Source organism: Pseudophryne corroboree, chromosome 6 (genome assembly GCF_028390025.1).
Source record: "Pseudophryne corroboree isolate aPseCor3 chromosome 6, aPseCor3.hap2, whole genome shotgun sequence".
In the NCBI taxonomy this organism is placed as follows: domain Eukaryota; kingdom Metazoa; phylum Chordata; class Amphibia; order Anura; family Myobatrachidae; genus Pseudophryne; species Pseudophryne corroboree.
This window is the reverse complement of record NC_086449.1, coordinates 114,583,064-114,602,536: the sequence shown is the minus strand read 5'-3', so window position 1 is coordinate 114,602,536 and position 19,473 is coordinate 114,583,064. Positions and strand designations below refer to the sequence as shown.

At 42.9% G+C, this 19,473-nt stretch overlaps 1 protein-coding gene across 4 annotated transcripts in view; it reads left to right on the top strand.

The window, feature by feature from the left end:
• LOC134936598 (putative adhesion G protein-coupled receptor E4P) overlaps positions 1 to 19,473 on the top strand; it is a 317,217-nt gene that overhangs the window by 89,040 nt on the left and 208,704 nt on the right. Inside the window, exon 1 of one of the 4 annotated variants that reach the window (XM_063931707.1) lies at positions 9,147 to 9,545. The exons of the other annotated variants lie outside the window; for them this stretch is intronic. The gene's annotated coding sequence lies outside the window, so the exon portion shown is untranslated. Of the gene's footprint in view, positions 1 to 9,146; positions 9,546 to 19,473 lie in introns of those variants that run through there. 4 annotated transcript variants of the gene reach the window in all.

Genomic DNA, 19,473 nt, shown 5'->3' with positions numbered 1-19,473 from the left:
AATTTAAAAAAAAACAAAATTGTGTTGTTTTCTTCGTAAAATGACCGGGAACCCCAATTGATGCACCGTGTCCCCTCACTCCGCTGCCGCTGTGCTTGGCACAGGTTACCGTTCCCAATCGTAATCCACGTGGATCGTAAACAGCGACGGACTGGAGCCTTAATTCGGCCCTGGCATTTGTGAACGGAGGCGCGCATACGTCACAGGAGGCGTGCCGCACAACGTTAGGGGGCATGCCGCGAGTCATGGGGGTGTGGACTCGTGGCACGCCTCCATTACCATGGCGAAGGTTGCTGGGGGGCGGGGGCGCGCCGCGAGTCCGGGGGCGTGGACCAGCGGCACGCCCCCATTTCCATGGAGACCATGGAACCAGAGAGCCAGAGGCTGCGCTGCGTGCGGCCTTCCCGGCTCTCTGAATAACCGGTTCGGCCCATCGGCCCTTCTGGCATGTGCCCAGAAGTGCCAGATAGCCATCCGGCCATGATCGTAAAATATAAAAAAATTGTGAAAAACTCATGTCGACCTAGTGATCTTGTCGACCTAGTAACCATGTCGACCTAGTGAATGTCGACCAATAGTGGTCGACCTAATGAGTGTTCGACCTAGAGACCGGATACCAAATTTACTAAGATGGGAGTTCTATTTAAGATGGGATGTTGACCATAGCAACCAATCAGATTCTACTTATCATTTATCTATCACCTTCTAGAAGATAATACCTGGAATCTGATTGGTTGCTATCTTAGTAAATTTACCCCAATATGTTCTTTTGTTTTTTTTGCGAATCATCACTGTTTTAATTCAAATGCTTACAATATGTAGGAATAATGTTAAGGTGCTCATACACTAGACGACCTGTAAACAATGCATTCTCATTAACGATTTCCCATGAACTTCCCTGGCAGTCCTGGGCAAACAAAATAGTACATTACATATAAGATATATCTTAAGATCTGGGAGTGGCTACATCCAGGAGCATACTGTCGTTGACGATAGCTTCAGATCTTCTCTGCAGCAGGGAAGATCAGAAGCTCCGACCAACATCCAGCGGGACCGCGCATTGTGATCGTTATCGTTCACAGACACTGAATTATCTGCACTATTATGAACGATTTGTAGTTCTGATCCATCGGAAATGGCCAAATCACTCATAATATCGTCTAGTGTACAGGCACCTTTAGCCTAACAAGGCATACAATTTTTATAAACTTTAATAGAGATTATTTTTATTTATCACAAGTTATTTACATAGCACACACATATTTTGCAGAGCGTTACAGAGAACATTTGGCCATTCAAATCAGTAGCTGCAACAGTGGAGCTTACAATCCATATTCCATTTCACATGTATATGCACACGCATCCACGCTAGGGATAATTTTGTTTGGAGCCAATCAACCTATCAGTATATTTTTGTATTGCGGGAGGAAATCAGGGGAAACCCATGCAAGTACAGGGAGAATATACAAATGCAACACAGTTAGGGCCATGGTAGGAATCGAACCCATGACCTCAGTGCTGTGAGGCAGTAATCCTAACCATTACACATCTGTGCTCATCCGATCTGGACATTAGATATATCTCATCTGTAGATTTTTTTAAATATATATATGGGGGAGGAGACCTTGGACTGCACATCGTAATTCCAAACTTAGTAAGTGCCATCATTCTGAGACTTCCAGTTCCACACAGAAAAAAAGACAATTCAAATGCAGTCACTATAGTACTAAGCACTAATAATCAGAATAATTATAATAAACTCTGAAATCTAGCAGAACAAAAATGAGGTACTTAGCATAACTTTTGGCAAAAAATAGTGTGGATGCGATGGCCATCCGATGTTAAAATACAGCAGAATTTAGCTGTTTAACATCAGGAATGGCCACAGGTTGCTTTTCCAGCATACGCAAATAGGATTTTTTTGCGAATACACAAGTCATATGAATACCGTATATACTCGAGTATAAGCCGACTTTTTCAGCACTTTTTTTGTGCTGAAAAAGCCCCCTCGGCTTATACTCGAGTCAGTGGGAAGGAGGGACACGGAGGGCACAGCGCGCGCCTCACCTGTGTCCCTCCTGCGTCTCCGGTGGCAGCGGCGGGTCTATTAAATGAAGTAGCCGTTCGTGAGCTCTGATTGACTCACGAACCGGCACTTCATTTAACAGACCCACCGCGGCCGCCGGAGATACAGGAGGGACACAGGAGAGGCGCGTGCTGTGCCCTCCGTGTCCCTCTTTCACAAGACAGCGCGGGAGCAGCGGAGGGTAAGTTATACCTGGCACTGGGGGAGCATATTTGGCACTTGGGGGGGGGGGGCATATGTGGCACTTAGGGGGCATATCTGGCAGTATGAGGGCATATCTGGCACTGTGGGGGAATATCTGGCAGTATGAGGGCATATCGGGCACTGTGGGGGCATATCTGGCACTATGAGGGCATATCTGGCACTGTGGGGGAATATCTGGCAGTATGAGGGCATATCTGGCACTGTGGGGGCATATCTAGCACTATGAGGGCATATCTGGAACTGTGGGGGCATACCTGGCAGTATGAGGGCTGTGTACGGCTAGAGCTGCATTTCCCACCCTAGGCTTATACTCGAGTCAATAAGTTTTCCCAGGTTTTTGTGGTAAAATTAGGTGCCTCGGCTTATATTCGGGTCGACTTATACTCAAGTATATACTAGTGATGTGCACCGGACATTTTTCGGGTTTTGTGTTTTGGTTTTGGATTCGGTGTCGCGGCCGTGTTTTGGATTCAGACGCGTTTTGGCAAAACCTCACCGAAATTTTTTTGTCGGATTCGGGTGTGTTTTGGATTCGGGTGTTTTTTTCAAAAAACCCTAAAAAACAGCTTAAATCATCATATGGACACAATCTGTAAGGAGATCCTGATGGAAGAGAGTCCAAACTGGTGATATCCAGCTCCATGAAAAGTGTGTCTGTCTACCTGTAAAACGGTAGACCATTTCGTGGGGTACGAGTAATTACCTATTTTATTCCATTGAATACATGTGTAAAATAGAGTACACTATGGTTGTTCTTTTCTTTTTTTCTTTTATTGTATGAGCGCCTGTGGACTCAATTGGGAATTCTTTGTGACAGCTTAAATCATAGAATTTGGGGGTCATTTTGATCCCATAGTATTATTAACCTCAATAACCATAATTTCCACTGATTTCCAGTCTATTCTGAACACCTCACACCTCACAATATTATTTTTAGTCCTAAAATTTGCACCGAGGTCGCTGGATGGCTAAGCTAAGCGACACAAGTGGCCGACACAAACACCTGGCCCATCTAGGAGTGGCACTGCAGTGTCACGCAGGATGGCACTTCAAAAAAATAGTCCCCAAACAGCACATGATGCAAAGAAAAAAAGAGGCGCAGCAAGGTCGCTGTGTGACTAAGATAAGCGACACAAGTGGCCGACACAAACACCTGGCCCATCTAGGAGTGGCACTGCAGTGTCAGACAGGATGGCACTTCAAAAAAATTGTCCCCAAACAGCACATGATGCAAAGAAAAAAAGAGGCGCACCAAGGTCGCTGTGTGACTAAGCTAAGCGACACAAGTGGCCGACACAAACACCTGGCCCATCTAGGAGTGGCACTGCAGTGTCAGACAGGATGGCACTTCAAAAAAATTGTCCCCAAACAGCACATGATGCAAAGAAAAAAATAGGCGCACCAAGGTCGCTGTGTGACTAAGCTAAGCAACACAAGTGGCCGACACAAACACCTGGCCCATCTAGGAGTGGCACTGCAGTGTCAGACAGGATGGCACTTCAAAAAAATTGTCCCCAAACAGCACATGATGCAAAGAAAAAAATAGGCGCACCACAGGTATAGAATGTAGATGGATAGTATACTTAATGACGACACAGAGGTAGGTACAGCAGTGGCCTTCCGTACCGTACTGCTATATATAGTATACTGGTGGTCACTGTGTCAGCAAACTGCAAAACTAAAATGCACCACAGGTATAGAATGTAGATGGATAGTATACTTAATGACGACACAGAGGTAGGTACAGCAGTGGCCTTCTGTACTGCTATATATAGTATACTGGTGGTCACTGTGTCAGCAAATTGCAAAACTAAAATGCACCACAGGTATAGAATGTAGATGGATAGTATACTTAATGACGACACAGAGGTAGGTACTGCAGTGGCCTTCCGTACTGCTATATGTAGTATACTGGTGGTCACTGTGTCAGCAAACTGCAAAACTAAAATGCACCACAGGTATAGAATGTAGATGGATAGTATACTTAATGACGACACAGAGGTAGGTACAGCAGTGGCCTTCTGTACTGCTATATATAGTATACTGGTGGTCACTGTGTCAGCAAATTGCAAAACTAAAATGCACCACAGGTATAGAATGTAGATGGATAGTATACTTAATGACGACACAGAGGTAGGTACTGCAGTGGCCTTCCGTACTGCTATATGTAGTATACTGGTGGTCACTGTGTCAGCAAACTGCAAAACTAAAATGCACCACAGGTATAGAATGTAGATGGATAGTATACTTAATGACGACACAGAGGTAGGTACAGCAGTGGCCTTCCGTACTGCTATATATAGTATACTGGTGGTCACTGTGTCAGCAAACTGCAAAACGAAAATGCAACACAGGTATAGAATGTAGATGAATAGCATACTTAATGACGACACAGAGGTAGGTACAGCAGTGGCCTTCCGTACTGCTATATATAGTATACTGGTGGTCACTGTGTCAGCAAACTGCAAAACTAAAATGCACCACAGGTATAGAATGTAGATGGATAGTATACTTAATGACGACACAAAGGTAGGTACAGCAGTGGCCTTCCGTACCGTACTGCTATATATAGTATACTGGTGGTCACTGTGTCAGCAAACTGCAAAACTAAAATGCACCACAGGTATAGAATGTAGATGGATAGTATACTTAATGACGACACAGAGGTAGGTACAGCAGTGGCCTTCCGTACTGCTATATATAGTATACTGGTGGTCACTGTGTCAGCAAACTGCAAAACTAAAATGCACCACAGGTATAGAATGTAGATGGATAGTATACTTAATGACGACACAGAGGTAGGTACAGCAGTGGCCTTCCGTACTGCTATATATAGTATACTGGTGGTCACTGTGTCAGCAAACTGCAAAACTAAAATGCACCACAGGTATAGAATGTAGATGGATAGTATACTTAATGACGACACAGAGGTAGGTACAGCAGTGGCCTTCCGTACTGCTATATATAGTATACTGGTGGTCACTGTGTCAGCAAACTGCAAAACTAAAATGCACCACAGGTATAGAATGTAGATGGATAGTATACTTAATGACGACACAGAGGTAGGTACAGCAGTGGCCTTCCGTACTGCTATATATAGTATACTGGTGGTCACTGTGTCAGCAAACTGCAAAACTAAAATGCACCACAGGTATAGAATGTAGATGGATAGTATACTTAATGACGACACAGAGGTAGGTACAGCAGTGGCCTTCCGTACTGCTATATATAGTATACTGGTGGTCACTGTGTCAGCAAACTGCAAAACTAAAATGCACCACAGGTATAGAATGTAGATGGATAGTATACTTAATGACGACACAGAGGTAGGTACAGCAGTGGCCTTCCGTACTGCTATATATAGTATACTGGTGGTCACTGTGTCAGCAAACTGCAAAACTAAAATGCACCACAGGTATAGAATGTAGATGGATAGTATACTTAATGACGACACAGAGGTAGGTACAGCAGTGGCCTTCCGTACTGCTATATATAGTATACTGGTGGTCACTGTGTCAGCAAACTGCAAAACTAAAATGCACCACAGGTATAGAATGTAGATGGATAGTATACTTAATGACGACACAGAGGTAGGTACAGCATTGGCCTTCCATACTGCTATATATAGTATACTGGTGGTCACTGTGTCAGCAAACTGCAAAACAAAAATGCACCACAGGTATAGAATGTAGATGGATAGTATACTTAATGACGACACAGAGGTAGGTACAGCAGTGGCCTTCCGTACTGCTATATATAGTATACTGGTGGTCACTGTGTCAGCAAACTGCAAAACTAAAATGCACCACAGGTATAGAATGTAGATGGATAGTATACTTAATGACGACACAGAGGTAGATACAGCAGTGGCCTTCCGTACCGTACTGCTATATATACTGGTGGTCACTGTGTCAGCAAACTGCACAACTGAAATGCACCACAGGTATAGAATATAGATGGATAGTATACTTAATGACGACACAGAGGTAGGTACAGCAGTGGCCTACTGTACCGTAATGCTATATATTATATACTGGTGGTCACTGGTCAGCAAAACTCTGCACTGTACTCCTCCTATATAATATTATACTGGTGGTCCCCAGTCCCCACAATAAAGCAGCACACTGAGCACAGATATGGAGTGTTTTTCAGGCAGACAACGTATACTGGTGGTCACTGTCAGCAAAACTCTGCACTGTACTCCTGTTATATAATACAGCTGCTCCCCAGTCCCCACAATTAAGCAGTGTGAGCACAGATATATGCAGCACACTGAGCACAGATATGGAGCGTTTTTTTCAGGCAGAGAACGGATAACTGGTGGTCACTGATCAGCAAAACTCTGCACTGTACTCCTCCTATATTATACAGCTGCTCCCCAGCCCTCCCCACAATTAAGCAATAGTGCACAATCAAGTTCAACAATAACGGAGAGGACGCCAGCCACGTCCTCTCCCTAACATTTCCAATGCATGAGTGAAAATGGCGGCGACGCGCGGCTGCTTATATAGAATCCGAATCTCGCGAGAATCCGACAGCGGGATGATGACGTTCGGGCACGCTCGGGTTAACCGAGCCATACGGGAGAATCCGAGTATGCCTCGGACCCGTGTAAAATGTGTGAAGTTCGGGGGGGTTCGGTTTCCGAGAAACCGAACCCGCTCATCACTAGTATATACAGTACTTTTTCCCACCGCTGTCGGCACTGTCAAGTGCAAGGCAAAAAAAGCAAGAAACTGGCAAATCCATGTTGCGCTGCAGGTGGGGCAGATCTAAAATGTGTAGAGAGATTTAGATTTTGGTGGGGTGTTCAAACTGAAATCTAAATTGCAGCATATTAATAAAGCTGTCTAACATTTGTAGGCTGCATGCATAAGCAGCCAGTATTTACCATGCACAGAAACAAGATAAATGTATTTGTTCCCCTTGCAAGGCAACATGGTTTGTTACAGACAGTTACTTGCTTTTTTGCTTTACTTACAAATCAGAATCAGGCACCTAGGGTGGGATACTTCAAGTATCACATTTTGTATGCAATGCATCCTACCATTCATCGTAAGAATAACTGTGTTTAGTAATGCTGTATGCTTCAACAAAATCACAAAGGACATCTCTCCCAATAAGAGCTGTCCTTTGCAATGATAAGACTTCCGGCTTTATGACCCGAGAGTTCTATATGTGCATGCGTCGGCTGAAGCACACGTCGCAGAGGAAACTGGGATGGTTTCATTTGGATCCCTCTCAGTGAACTTTGCAATAAGAAGCCTATAGACTTCAGGCAATGCCATCTACAGATGGTGTTGCCTCCCAGGTCTAAGCTCTAAAATGTATTGGTTTCCAGAGCTTGGCGCATATAAGAACTGTGTCCAAACATCTGAAAATGGCGTTTTCGGAGGTTTGACCACATTTTTAGCTTTGATGCATCCTGCCCCTAGTCTGCACAGCTGACTAGTTGCCAGGAGAGAGATTGAAGTCAACATATCTCATCTCAACAGCAGCTGCTGTACTGTGCTTTTTCCAGATTCTAACAGTTACTTGTCACAAGTGAAAACCCATATTTCTCATGAAAAAGTGGCTATCGCTCCAAGATAGACAGACAGACAGACAGAGATGGTGTTCCTTCCAAGTGTATTCACCAGACATGCTGGTATTTGATAGACCAATTTCTATTGCAGTAATCCCTAAATTGCATATGTTAAATCATATATAGTAATGCTCTTCCATATCCTCTAATGAAGTCACAGCCTGTCTGAAGAAATGTGTTAGTACTATGGATTTTTTGTTACTGCTTATCTAACTGGCTCTGAAAGAATAGTTTTTGACTAGGCCTACTACACTTGCAACAGACAGCTGCTGTACTAGTGTCACCTTGTTGCACACTTGCCTACTTTTGAAAAAGCATTTCAGGGAGATGTGAAAGTAACACCTATCAGCGCGGACGTGCACTGCTACATCTGAGAGGCGTGTCATAAAAATGACTTACATCCAAATGTAAATGAGCCCAAAGTTAGTAAGGTCTACTTGTTGAAGAAAAGACACTGATATTTTTCAGGATTTGTTCATGTATTGTGTTTTACAAGAGGTTCCATATACTGTAAGTGGCCACGAGAAACCTTATTTAAAATGCATGTAGCCATAGGGATCACTGTGCCTTATAACCAGTGCAGGGAAATGGCACTGATGATCCCATTTAAATGTATGTACCTCTGATTTATCCCCCCCCCAAGAATATAACAGCTGCATAATGGGGATAAGGTGCAATGAGGTAGATTGCTGGACTATTCAGGGAGTCAGGGTGATGGCTACTATTCAGGGAAAAAACTAATGAGGGAAAGAGAGCGCAAATACAACTTGATAAACTGAATTAAAAGAAAATCACATTTAATGATAATACAGAATAAAAAACACCAAGATTGGTAGGTATATTCAATATAGATGGGTATGTAGATGCAGTCCCGCTGATGATAAAAAGAGGTATAATAGGGGTGTAATTCTCCAGCTGGCCAGCTTAATTAGAAGCCACAGTTAACGGTTCCTTAGATATATTATCTCAAAGGCACAGTGTAGTAGAACTGGCTCCAGAATGTACCTTTCACTAGAGAGAGAAATCTCACTGCCATTATAGGAGCCAAAGCTCAAAGTGCATATGTTCATCCACGTATGTATTGGTCTCAAAAGCACAATGTATTATGGCTGGCTCCAGAGTGTATCCCTCGCTGGGAAAAGGATCTCACCGCCGTTTTGGGACCCGGAGCTCAAGGTGCATTTGGTGGTCCACGTGTGTATTTAACGGTTAGGTAACGTATTTGGCACACACTCACATGCAGGCGGATCACCGGGGCTCCCGGGACACCACGATTCAGACAGAGAACCCATATGGGTTTGGAGCAGGATGCTGTACTGAGGATACAAAGACCACAGTGAAGTTTCTTTACACATGGCTCCCATAGGCTCATCCGAGAGTGGTGCTCACTTCTCCATCTGAATCGTGGTGTTCCGGGAGCCCCGGTGATCCGCCTGCATGTGAGTGTGTGCCAAATACGTTACCTAACCGTTAAATACACACGTGGACCACCAAATGCACCTTGAGCTCCGGCTCCCAAAACGGCGGTGAGATCCTTTTCCCAGCGAGGGATACACTCTGGAGCCAGCCATAATACATTGTGCTTTTGAGACCAATACATACGTGGATGAACATATGCACTTTGAGCTTTGGCTTCTATAACGGCAGTGAGATTTCTCTCTCTAGTGAAAGGTACATTCTGGAGCCAGTTCTACTATACTGTGCCTTTGAGATAATATATCTAAGGAACCGTTAACTGTGGCTTCTAATTAAGCTGGCCAGCTGGAGAATTACTCCCCTATTATACCTCTTTTTATCATCAGCGGGACTGCATCTACATACCCATCTATATTGAATATACCTACCAATCTTGGTGTTTTTTATTCTGTATTATCATTAAATGTGATTTTTTTTTTAATTCAGTTTATCAAGTTGTATTTGCACTCTCTTTCCCTCATTAGTTTTTAGCATCTTTTTGACAAACGCAGATTGTCATATGGGAGCAGCACATCAATTGTTTTTAATGCTATTGGCAATCCTAATTTGATATATTAATATACTGTTTATTATTGCGCCTGGGATTATATCCTAATTAATATTAGGGTTCTATTTATAACCTACTATTCAGAGAGTCTCCTGCAGAATATGGGAGGGTAGGCAACTATGTCTTGTTGGGACCTGTATTTTGAGGATTTGAAGCATCTGTTTACTATCAGGAATACTCTTTTAATAAAAAACGCTACCTCAGCTTTCTTTGCATTTTTGGCACTAACCTCTCAGTGTTAGTTGAGAAGAATTTTGAGTAAAAGTAATTGTCGACTACAGTGTATTTTATAATTAAAATTACACTAAATAAGGCTAAAATTATAACTGACATCAACTAACTAAATCTTGACTAAAATAATGCAAAATAAGTGACTAAGGGGCCTGTTTATCACCATCCGCATCCAAGGATGCGGATGTGAGGTGATAAAATCACCCGAATCCGCACTGCGATAATTAATTACATCACACGGATGTATCAATTATCGCATGCAGGGACAGAGCTTGCGAGCAGGCTCTGTCCCTGTGACGCCTGACCGCAGCATAATGGGGTATTTTTAGGGAAAAATACCCCGATGTCCTGCTGCGAATGCGCTGATATCGCCGATACTGTCTCTGCCGGGTTGACCCCCGTCGTGACTATACCCCCCTTTCCACCGAAGCGCCGCTGCAGCCTTCACCACCCTCTGTTCGCACCATAAATATATTCCCACACAGAAGCACCAATCACCGGCTCCCGAACTAGCAAGTATGATTTGTATTTTTTTTTTTTTACTTTTTTTTTTTTTTTACCAGTGATTAGCTTGTGTGGGACTAAATCTTTGAATAACACTATCTGACTCCATTGTAGCTACTTATTATAGTGCAGCCTTCACTACTTGTATTTTCTTGTCATATCCACTATAACGCTCACACATTGAGTCATGAGGGACTGAAGTAGAGGGTATCCAGTCTCTAGGTCGACTCACTTAGGTCGACATGCATTAGGTTTACCACTATTGGTCGCCATGCATTAGGTTGACATGGTTACTAGGTCGACATGACAAAAGGTTTACATGAGTTTTTCACAATTGTTTCATTTTTTAAACTTTTTCAACGAAGCGAAGCAAGCCATGCGAGGGGACACGGTGCACTAATTGGGGTTCCCAGTCACTCTATGAAGAAAACATCACCATTTTTTTTTAGAAAAAAACCTCATGTCGACCTTTTGTCCTGTTGACCTTGTTCATGCCGACCTAATGCTTGTGTCGACCTATTTCAGGTGTCAACTTAGTTACTGTCGAACTAGACACTGTCAACCTAAGTCTGGTCGATCCTTTGCTCCACACCTGAAGTAGAGATCCTGTCCAGGATCAATACATCTCAAGGTGACACTGTGATTTGAAATAGTATACATACTGTATTCTCTGTTTTCCTGAAACAAAATAAATAAATATATATATATATATATATATATATATATATTTACGGATCAGATCGGCACTCATAGGACTTCAATCAAATGATCAGGACATCACCCCGTCTTTAGCAACGTTTCGGTTTTATTGAAAAACCGTCATCAGGCTTACATAACAAACAAAGAAATACATCTTACCTATATACCAGCATGACACCATGTGAACCTCGTCCCGGGTGTGAGTCGCGTTCATTTCCGCTGACGCGTTCATTTACGCCGACGTCACCCGGAGCGTAACATTGAGTGAAACTTAAAACATTAACCCTTCACCAACATATCATGTTGCAGAGGCAAAAATATAAATATAACAAAAAGACTGAGCTATATATTGTCTGTACTCGTCCAGTATAATAATACGGTGACGGTCATAATCTGAAACACATAGTTATATAGTAATACTATTATAGCTCTTAATTAATACTGCAAATAGCAAACTCTACACAGCTCTACAAAAGAAAGCTCGAAAATGATAACATTTCATTTAAACCGTACGGAGCAATGGTATTTAAAAAGTGAATCCATCTAGTTTCGCACCGCAAAAGTACTTTATTGCGGTCTCCGCCCCTACGACTCTCTGGAATGTGGTCGATCATTTTATATTTTAAACTAGAAAGGTTGTGGCCCTTAGCTTTAAAATGTTTGGCCACAGGTTGTTCAGAAATCCTACCTTCCAGGGCCAATTTGATCGCACTCCTATGCTGTGCCATCCTTTATTATTGCTGCTCGGGATTCATTGTTTTATCAAGTATCCAGATTTCTTGATTATTACTTACAACCCGTAATCCAAAAACAAAAAACGTATCTGAAAGATACATTCATGTTTTTGGAGAAATTAAGAGATGTTGTTTTACCAGTTGGTGAATGCTGGATGTGCACAGCTGACATTGTCAGTCTGTACACTAATATCCCCCATGAGAGAGGTATACCTGCGGTGAGGAAGCTAATTGAGGTTAATCAGCAGTTGTATATCGGTCCAGATGTTAATGTCTTTATTGATCTTCTCAAATTAGTACTCACATGCAACTATTTTTTGTTCAATAAATGTTACTACCTACAAGTGCTTGGCTGCGCGATGGGATCCCCAGTGGCCCCCGCGTATGCCAATGCATTTATGTTTGACTTGGAGCAACAGTTATTTTTTGCCAAGGAGGAATATAGGAATAACATTCCTTTTTTCCTTCGTTATATAGACGACGTGTTTTTACTGTGGACTGGCACACGTGAGTCATTTGTACAGATGATGAGTGACATTAACCTTTGTGACCCTAACATTAAATTTACTTATAGTATTCAGAAGGAAAGCATTCATTTTCTTGATGTGGATATTACCAGAACTACAACTGGCTTCTCTACATCAGTATATAGAAAACCGACAGACTGCAATAATTATTTACAGGCGTCTAGTCATCATCCAGAACCCCTCAAAAGAGGACTCCCTTACTCCCAATTACTGCGTGTGCATCGCATCTGCAGTAATGAGCAGGATGAACTTAAACAGATGGATTTTATGATCCAAAGATTTTTGGAACGTGGATATTCTAATAAATTGTTACAACAAGCCAAGTCCAAGGCATTAGCAGCTCCTAGAACCAATTTTAATAGTAATAAGGGTGGAGATCAAGACACTATGGTATATATAAGCAAATTTACTACAGCAAGTAAGAACTTGACGGCTAAGGCTAAAAGGATCTGGCCTGTTTTGCAAGCCGATCCTGATCTAAAACCTTTATCTAAAAAACGATTGTTACCATGTTACCGGAGAGGTAGGAAGCTCCGTGACATGTTGGTACATTCAGACATCTCTGATTTTTCATCATCGAGATCGATTGATTTCCTTAGCAGAAAGCCGGGCAATTATAGATGCTTAGGCTGTACTACATGCATTTACCTTGAAACAGGTGATACGTTGTATCACCCTCATTCGGGTAAAGCAATTAGATTCGTCTTGAGGAAGTCTCCGGTTGCTAGGAGACAAAACGCGTTGACGCCCCTTTCTCACATCTGAGTGCTATTGAATGAACATCATTACAGCACGGATCAGCTCTTCATTTAAAATTCCCGCACTCCGCTGGTTACTCACAGTACAGCTATCTGACCCGTTCTATTTAAACTTGGTGCAAGTGTGGTAAGTTCACCATAACCACACGGTAAAGCTGTTTTCTGAGAAACAGACCTGCGAGACGGACATCCACGGACCCCCGCAGTGAGGTCGAGACAGTGCCGGCTAATTGTAGCCATACAGCCATTCATCGCTACTACCTGTCAAACGGGTGACGTCCTCCGCTGTGGTTTTCGGACATCCACGGACCCCCGCAGTGAGGTCGAGACAGTGCCGGCTAATTGTAGCCATACAGCCATTCATCGCTACCACCTGTCAAACGGGTGACGTCCTCCGCTGTGAGGTTTTCTGATTCAACTATATTCCGTCGAGGACTGACGGCCCTGAATTTAGCTATTATATAACACCAGCGGGTAGGCTTTCACATTGACTACCAGAGGCAATAATCGTAGCACCTTGTTTTACCACGCGTAATTTCATACAGGACCCTGCAGCATTATCCAGGAACCAGCACGGTGGTAATTATCACGGTGTGTATGCCTCAAATAACTTTTTACCTATTGCGGAGCTATACCTTCTAATACTACACTGGGACGCCAGTGTTTTTAGTAGCTGATATTATAGAAAGAGCTTTTCCTTGTTTAAACCAACAGTGAGTTTTACAGTTTGCTGTTATAATCAGCACAGTTTTAAATTAGACACATTATTATTCTTTAATGTGCACATTATAAGTTAAGACACATGTGTCTTTTTAATATGTTTCATATATAAATTGATTCTTTTGTATCTGTAGAATATAACAACTTGATATAAATATTTGTGATTTAAAAGAGTTGCATTGAGTCAATTATTCACCTTGCTAGACTGCACTTAAATAATTAATCAATTTATCAATTAATCAACTACTAAGAAATTTGGAGCGCAGAGCATATCTTTCTTTTATTCTATTTATATCTTTTCAGTCTAACCAGCTGTTTTTGCTCAGCAGCTCCTCAGCTTTTCATAATTTTTTGAATTTTTCAAACTTAATAATTTAACTATATACAGCGCCAGGTTATACAGTTTGAGAATATTCTCTAACTGTATTCACATCTCTCTGATACGTTGTATCACCCTCATTCGGGTAAAGCAATTAAAATTTCACACTGTCTGACTTGTACCACACGTTTTGTAGTGTACTACATAAAGTGCCCTTGTGGGCTACTTTATGTAGGTAAAACTTCCTGCACCTTTAATTAAAGGATGGCACAGCATAGGAGTGCGATCAAATTGGCCCTGGAAGGTAGGATTTCTGAACAACCTGTGGCCAAACATTTTAAAGCTAAGGGCCACAACCTTTCTAGTTTAAAATATAAAATGATCGACCACATTCCAGAGAGTCGTAGGGGTGGAGACCGCAATAAAGCACTTTTGCGGTGCGAAACTAGATGGATTCACTTTTTAAATACCATTGCTCCGTACGGTTTAAATGAAATGTTATCATTTTCGAGCTTTCTTTTTTAGAGCTGTGTAGAGTTTGCTATTTGCAGTATTAATTAAGAGCTATAATAGTATTACTATATAACTATGTGTTTCAGATTATGACCGTCACCGTATTATTATACTGGACGAGTACAGACAATATATAGCTCAGTCTTTTTGTTATATTTATATTTTTGCCTCTGCAACATGATATGTTGGTGAAGGGTTAATGTTTTAAGTTTCACTCAATGTTACGCTCCGGGTGACGTCGGCGTAAATGAACGCGTCAGCGGAATTGAACGCGACTCACACCCGGGACGAGGTTCACATGGTGTCATGCTGGTATATAGGTAAGATGTATTTCTTTGTTTGTTATGTAAGCCTGATGACGGTTTTTCAATAAAACCGAAACGTTGCTAAAGACGGGGTGATGTCCTGATAATTTGATTGAAGTCCTATGAGTGCCGCTCTGATCCGTAACTATACATGCAATTGCTTTTGCTGGAGAGGGCACCAGGCGTTTTGAATGTTTGTATGCTAATGAGTGCCGGGTCTGGAACTGACTATATATATATATATATATATACACTGTACACTGATATGAACATCCCTTTTCACAATACTCCACAGTGAATGATGGCCCTCATTCCGAGTTGTTCGCTCGCAAGCTGCTTTTAGCAGCTTTACACACGCTAAGCCGCCGCCTACTGGGAGTGAATCTTAGCTTTTTAAAATTGCGAACGAAAGATTCGCAATATAGCGAAAAGACATCTCTGTGCAGTTTCTGAGTAGCTTGAGACTTACTCGGCATCTGCGATCAGTTCAGTGCTTGTCGTTCCTGGTTTGACGTCACAAACACACCCAGCGTTCGCCCAGACACTCCTCCGTTTCTCCAGCCACTCCCGCGTTTTTCCCAGAAACGGTAGCGTTTTTTCACACACACCCATAAAACGGACAGTTTCCGCCCAGAAACACCCACTTCCTGTCAATCACATTACGATCACCAGAACGAAGAAAAAAACGTGAGTAAAAAACCTAACTGCATAGCAAATTTACTTGGCGCAGTCGCACTGCGGACATTGCGCATGCGCACTAAGCGGAAAATCGCTGCGTTGCGAAAAAATTTACCGAGCGAACAACTCGGAATGACCCCCGATATGCCTCAATCGTAGCATAAGCAATGCTCAGAGAATTGCATCTTCTTAGAAGATACATTATAGGCCTCCTATTAGGGCTGGCTATTTGACATTTGCCATAGCTGGATGATATATTTAACACCAGCAATAAGGAAAGTTTATGAGCATCTCCTAAACCCTTTTTTTTTTTTGCTTATAAAAAATCCAACAGGTCTACTATACCTTAGTAACAGGTCCTGATATTGGAGAGGACAAAAAAATGCAAATTATTACATATCAATAAGAACACAGGCCGGGATGTAATGAAGTCCGAGTTCAGCGGCTGTGCAGGATGCCGGCCAAACTAGTCTTTATAAAGGGGCTAAACTATGCCTTGTACATGATTGCCCCTTTAAAAAAAAAAGTCTGAGTGCGTCTGGCATCCCGCACAGCCACAGAACTCGTTACATCTCGCCCACAGTGTTTATTGAACAATTTTATTTTATTGACTTTTCTTTATCTGCAAGTTCATATTTATTTGAATATTGCTATGCTATTTTTTCAGTGTAAATGGGGGGAATTTAATTAATGAAATAACAGTTATATTTTATTTTTAGTATTGAATGATGCCATCTTGTGCACTTTTATCTCCTGCAAACCTTTTTTGAATGAAAGAGAAGTGGTCCCCACCTCTAATTCAACAACAGCTCCCTGTGACACATCCAGTACCCCACTGTGTGAACAGCAATGGCTTGCTTCACATTGGAAGCAGTTAGAATAGGGGTGAAACAACTTTCTCTTACGTCCTAGAGGATGCTGGGGTCCATTTTAGTACCATGGGGTATAGACGGTTCTGCAGGAGCCTTCGGCACTTTAAGACTTTTCAACAATGTGAACTGGCTCCTCCCTCTATGCCCCTCCTCCAGACCTCAGTTTAGAAAATGTGCCCGGGAGACTGGCTGCACATCAGTGAAGCTCTACTGAGTTTGACTGAAAAAGACTTTGTTAGGTTTTTTATTTTACAGGGAACCTGCTGGCAACAGCTTCCCTGCTTCGTGGGACTTAGGGGGGGAAGTAGGAACCAACTTCTCAGTTTAATGGCTCTGCTTCCGCTGACAGGACACCATTAGCTCCTGAAGGGTACTGAACACAGCCCTTGCCTGGCTGCTGCTCACTCCCACAGCACTGCCGCCACCCCCTAACAGAGCCAGAAGTCAGAAGGCTGGTGAGTATTAACCGGAGACCTGCAGAGAGGGGTCCTCCGGTCACCATGGCGGCATAAAGGTACCAGCGCAGAGCGGGACGCTGCGCAGCAACATGTCTCTCAGCACAGTGGCGGGGGGGGGGGCGCACTCTGAGGGACATGATAAATCCTTACTCCCACTGGCAAAATGTACATACATGTAAGCCGCTGATGTACACTACCCCTGCCAATATAAATATTACTGTGGCTGAACGCAACCATTACAGGGGGCGGGGCTTCACCTCAGAATTGCTTGTAACACTCATTTGGCGCCATTTTCTACTCACAGAGACGCCGGAGCGCTGATCCTACAGGCTGCTTCTCCTCACACATCGCTGATACAAGTACCAGGGTGTTATAGAAGGGGAGGGGAGCACATAATTTATTGAAGTCTGCGGGCTTCACATTGGATAAAAAGCGCTGTTTTGGTATATATGTATATTCATTGTATGTAATACATATAGGGCGCGTGGTGTGGACTGGCAATCCCCTCTGGGTCTTTCTTACAGACTTTAGGTAGATCTGTCCCGAATAGCTCCCCTGTGTGTGTGAGTGGTGTTACTGTACACGTGTGTAACAGGTCTAGAGAAAGTTTTTCCCCAGAGGAAACCATTTTGGAGGCACAAGAGTGTTCTGAGCCTGTGTGGGTGAGAAAGCTGCAGAGTAATATGTAAATGCTCTGAGTGTGAACAACAGACAAAGCAAGACAGTCTGTGGAGGATGCTCTGTTTGCTGATTTCTCCACATCACCCACTCGGGACCCCTCCTGTTACCAGAAAAGGTCTCTGACCCAAATTATGCAAAGGGACACTGACACAGATTCCGACACTGAAGTCGACACTGGAGATTTGAGGGGGGTAGATCCAAAACTTGCTAAGAGCATTCAATGTATGATAGTCACTATAAAAGAGGTGTTGGAATTTCCTGACACAACACCTCCACCAGAGGAAAAAGATTATTTTAAATTAAATAAAAAAACAGGTGGTGACTTTTCCTCCGTCTAAGTATAGCATACCCTTTCCCTGAAGAGGATAGGCGTAAGTGGGAGTCACCCCAATGATAGACACCTCAGTCTCTAGGTTGTCAAAGAAAATCATTTTACCTGCCCCAGGGTCAGCTTCATTAAAAGAACCTGCTGACCGCAAATTAGAGACGACTTTAAAGTCCATCTATGTTGCTACGGGTACGTTACTCAGGCCTGCGATTGCTTCTGCGTGGGTAGGTAACGCAGTGGAAAAGTGGGCAGACAATTTAATTGTTAATATTGACACGGTCGATAAAGATGATATGCTGCAAATTCTAGGTCATATCAAAGATTCTGCAGGTTACTTGGTTGAGGCTATGAAGGACATAGGCTTACTGGGTTCAAGGGCCTCTACTATGGCGATTTCAGCCGCAGGGCGCTCTGGATTCGCCAATGGAATGCTGATGCTGAATCCAAAAGAAATATTGGGCGCTCCCCTACAATTGTGAGGCCCTCTTTGGAAACTAGATGCCATGATATCAACTACTACATCTGGCAAGTCAGCATTTCTGCCGTCGGCAGCTACACCGGCTAAAAAAAAAAAGTATATAATTCTCATACTATGCAGTCCTTTCGGCCCAACAAGTACCAAAAGGCTAAGAGTAACCATTTTTGTCACAGGAAAAGGGAGAGGAAAAGGTAGAAAATCTACAACACTGTCAAGCTCCCAGGAGCAGAAGTCAGCAACTACTTCTGCAAAAGCCACAGCATGACGCTGGGGCTCCTCTGCGGGAGTGCGATCAGGTGGGGGCACGTCTATTATATTTCAGCCAGGTCTGGCTTCACTCAGACCTGGATCCTTGGATATTACAGATAGTATCCCAAGGTTACAGGTTGGAATTTCCAAACCTTCCCCCATGCCGATTTTTTCAAATCAGCCTTGCCAGTTTCTGCTCAGGACGGCACAAATGTCCTGAAAGCAATACACTAATTATGTCAAGACAAAATAATTGCCTTGGTTCCTGCCGAACAAGAAACCAAGGTTTTTATTCAAGCCTGTTTGTGGTGCCGAAGCCGGATGGCTCGGTCAGACCGATTTTAAACCTAAAATCTCTGAATCTTTATTTGAAAAGGTTCAAATTCAAGATGGAATCCTTGAGAGCGGTGATTTCCAGCTTGGAAGAAAAGGAATTTCTGGTGTCAGTGGAAATCAAGGATGCTTACTTGCCTGTCCCCAAACATTACCGTTCGGGCTCTCCACGGCTCCAAGAATATTCCC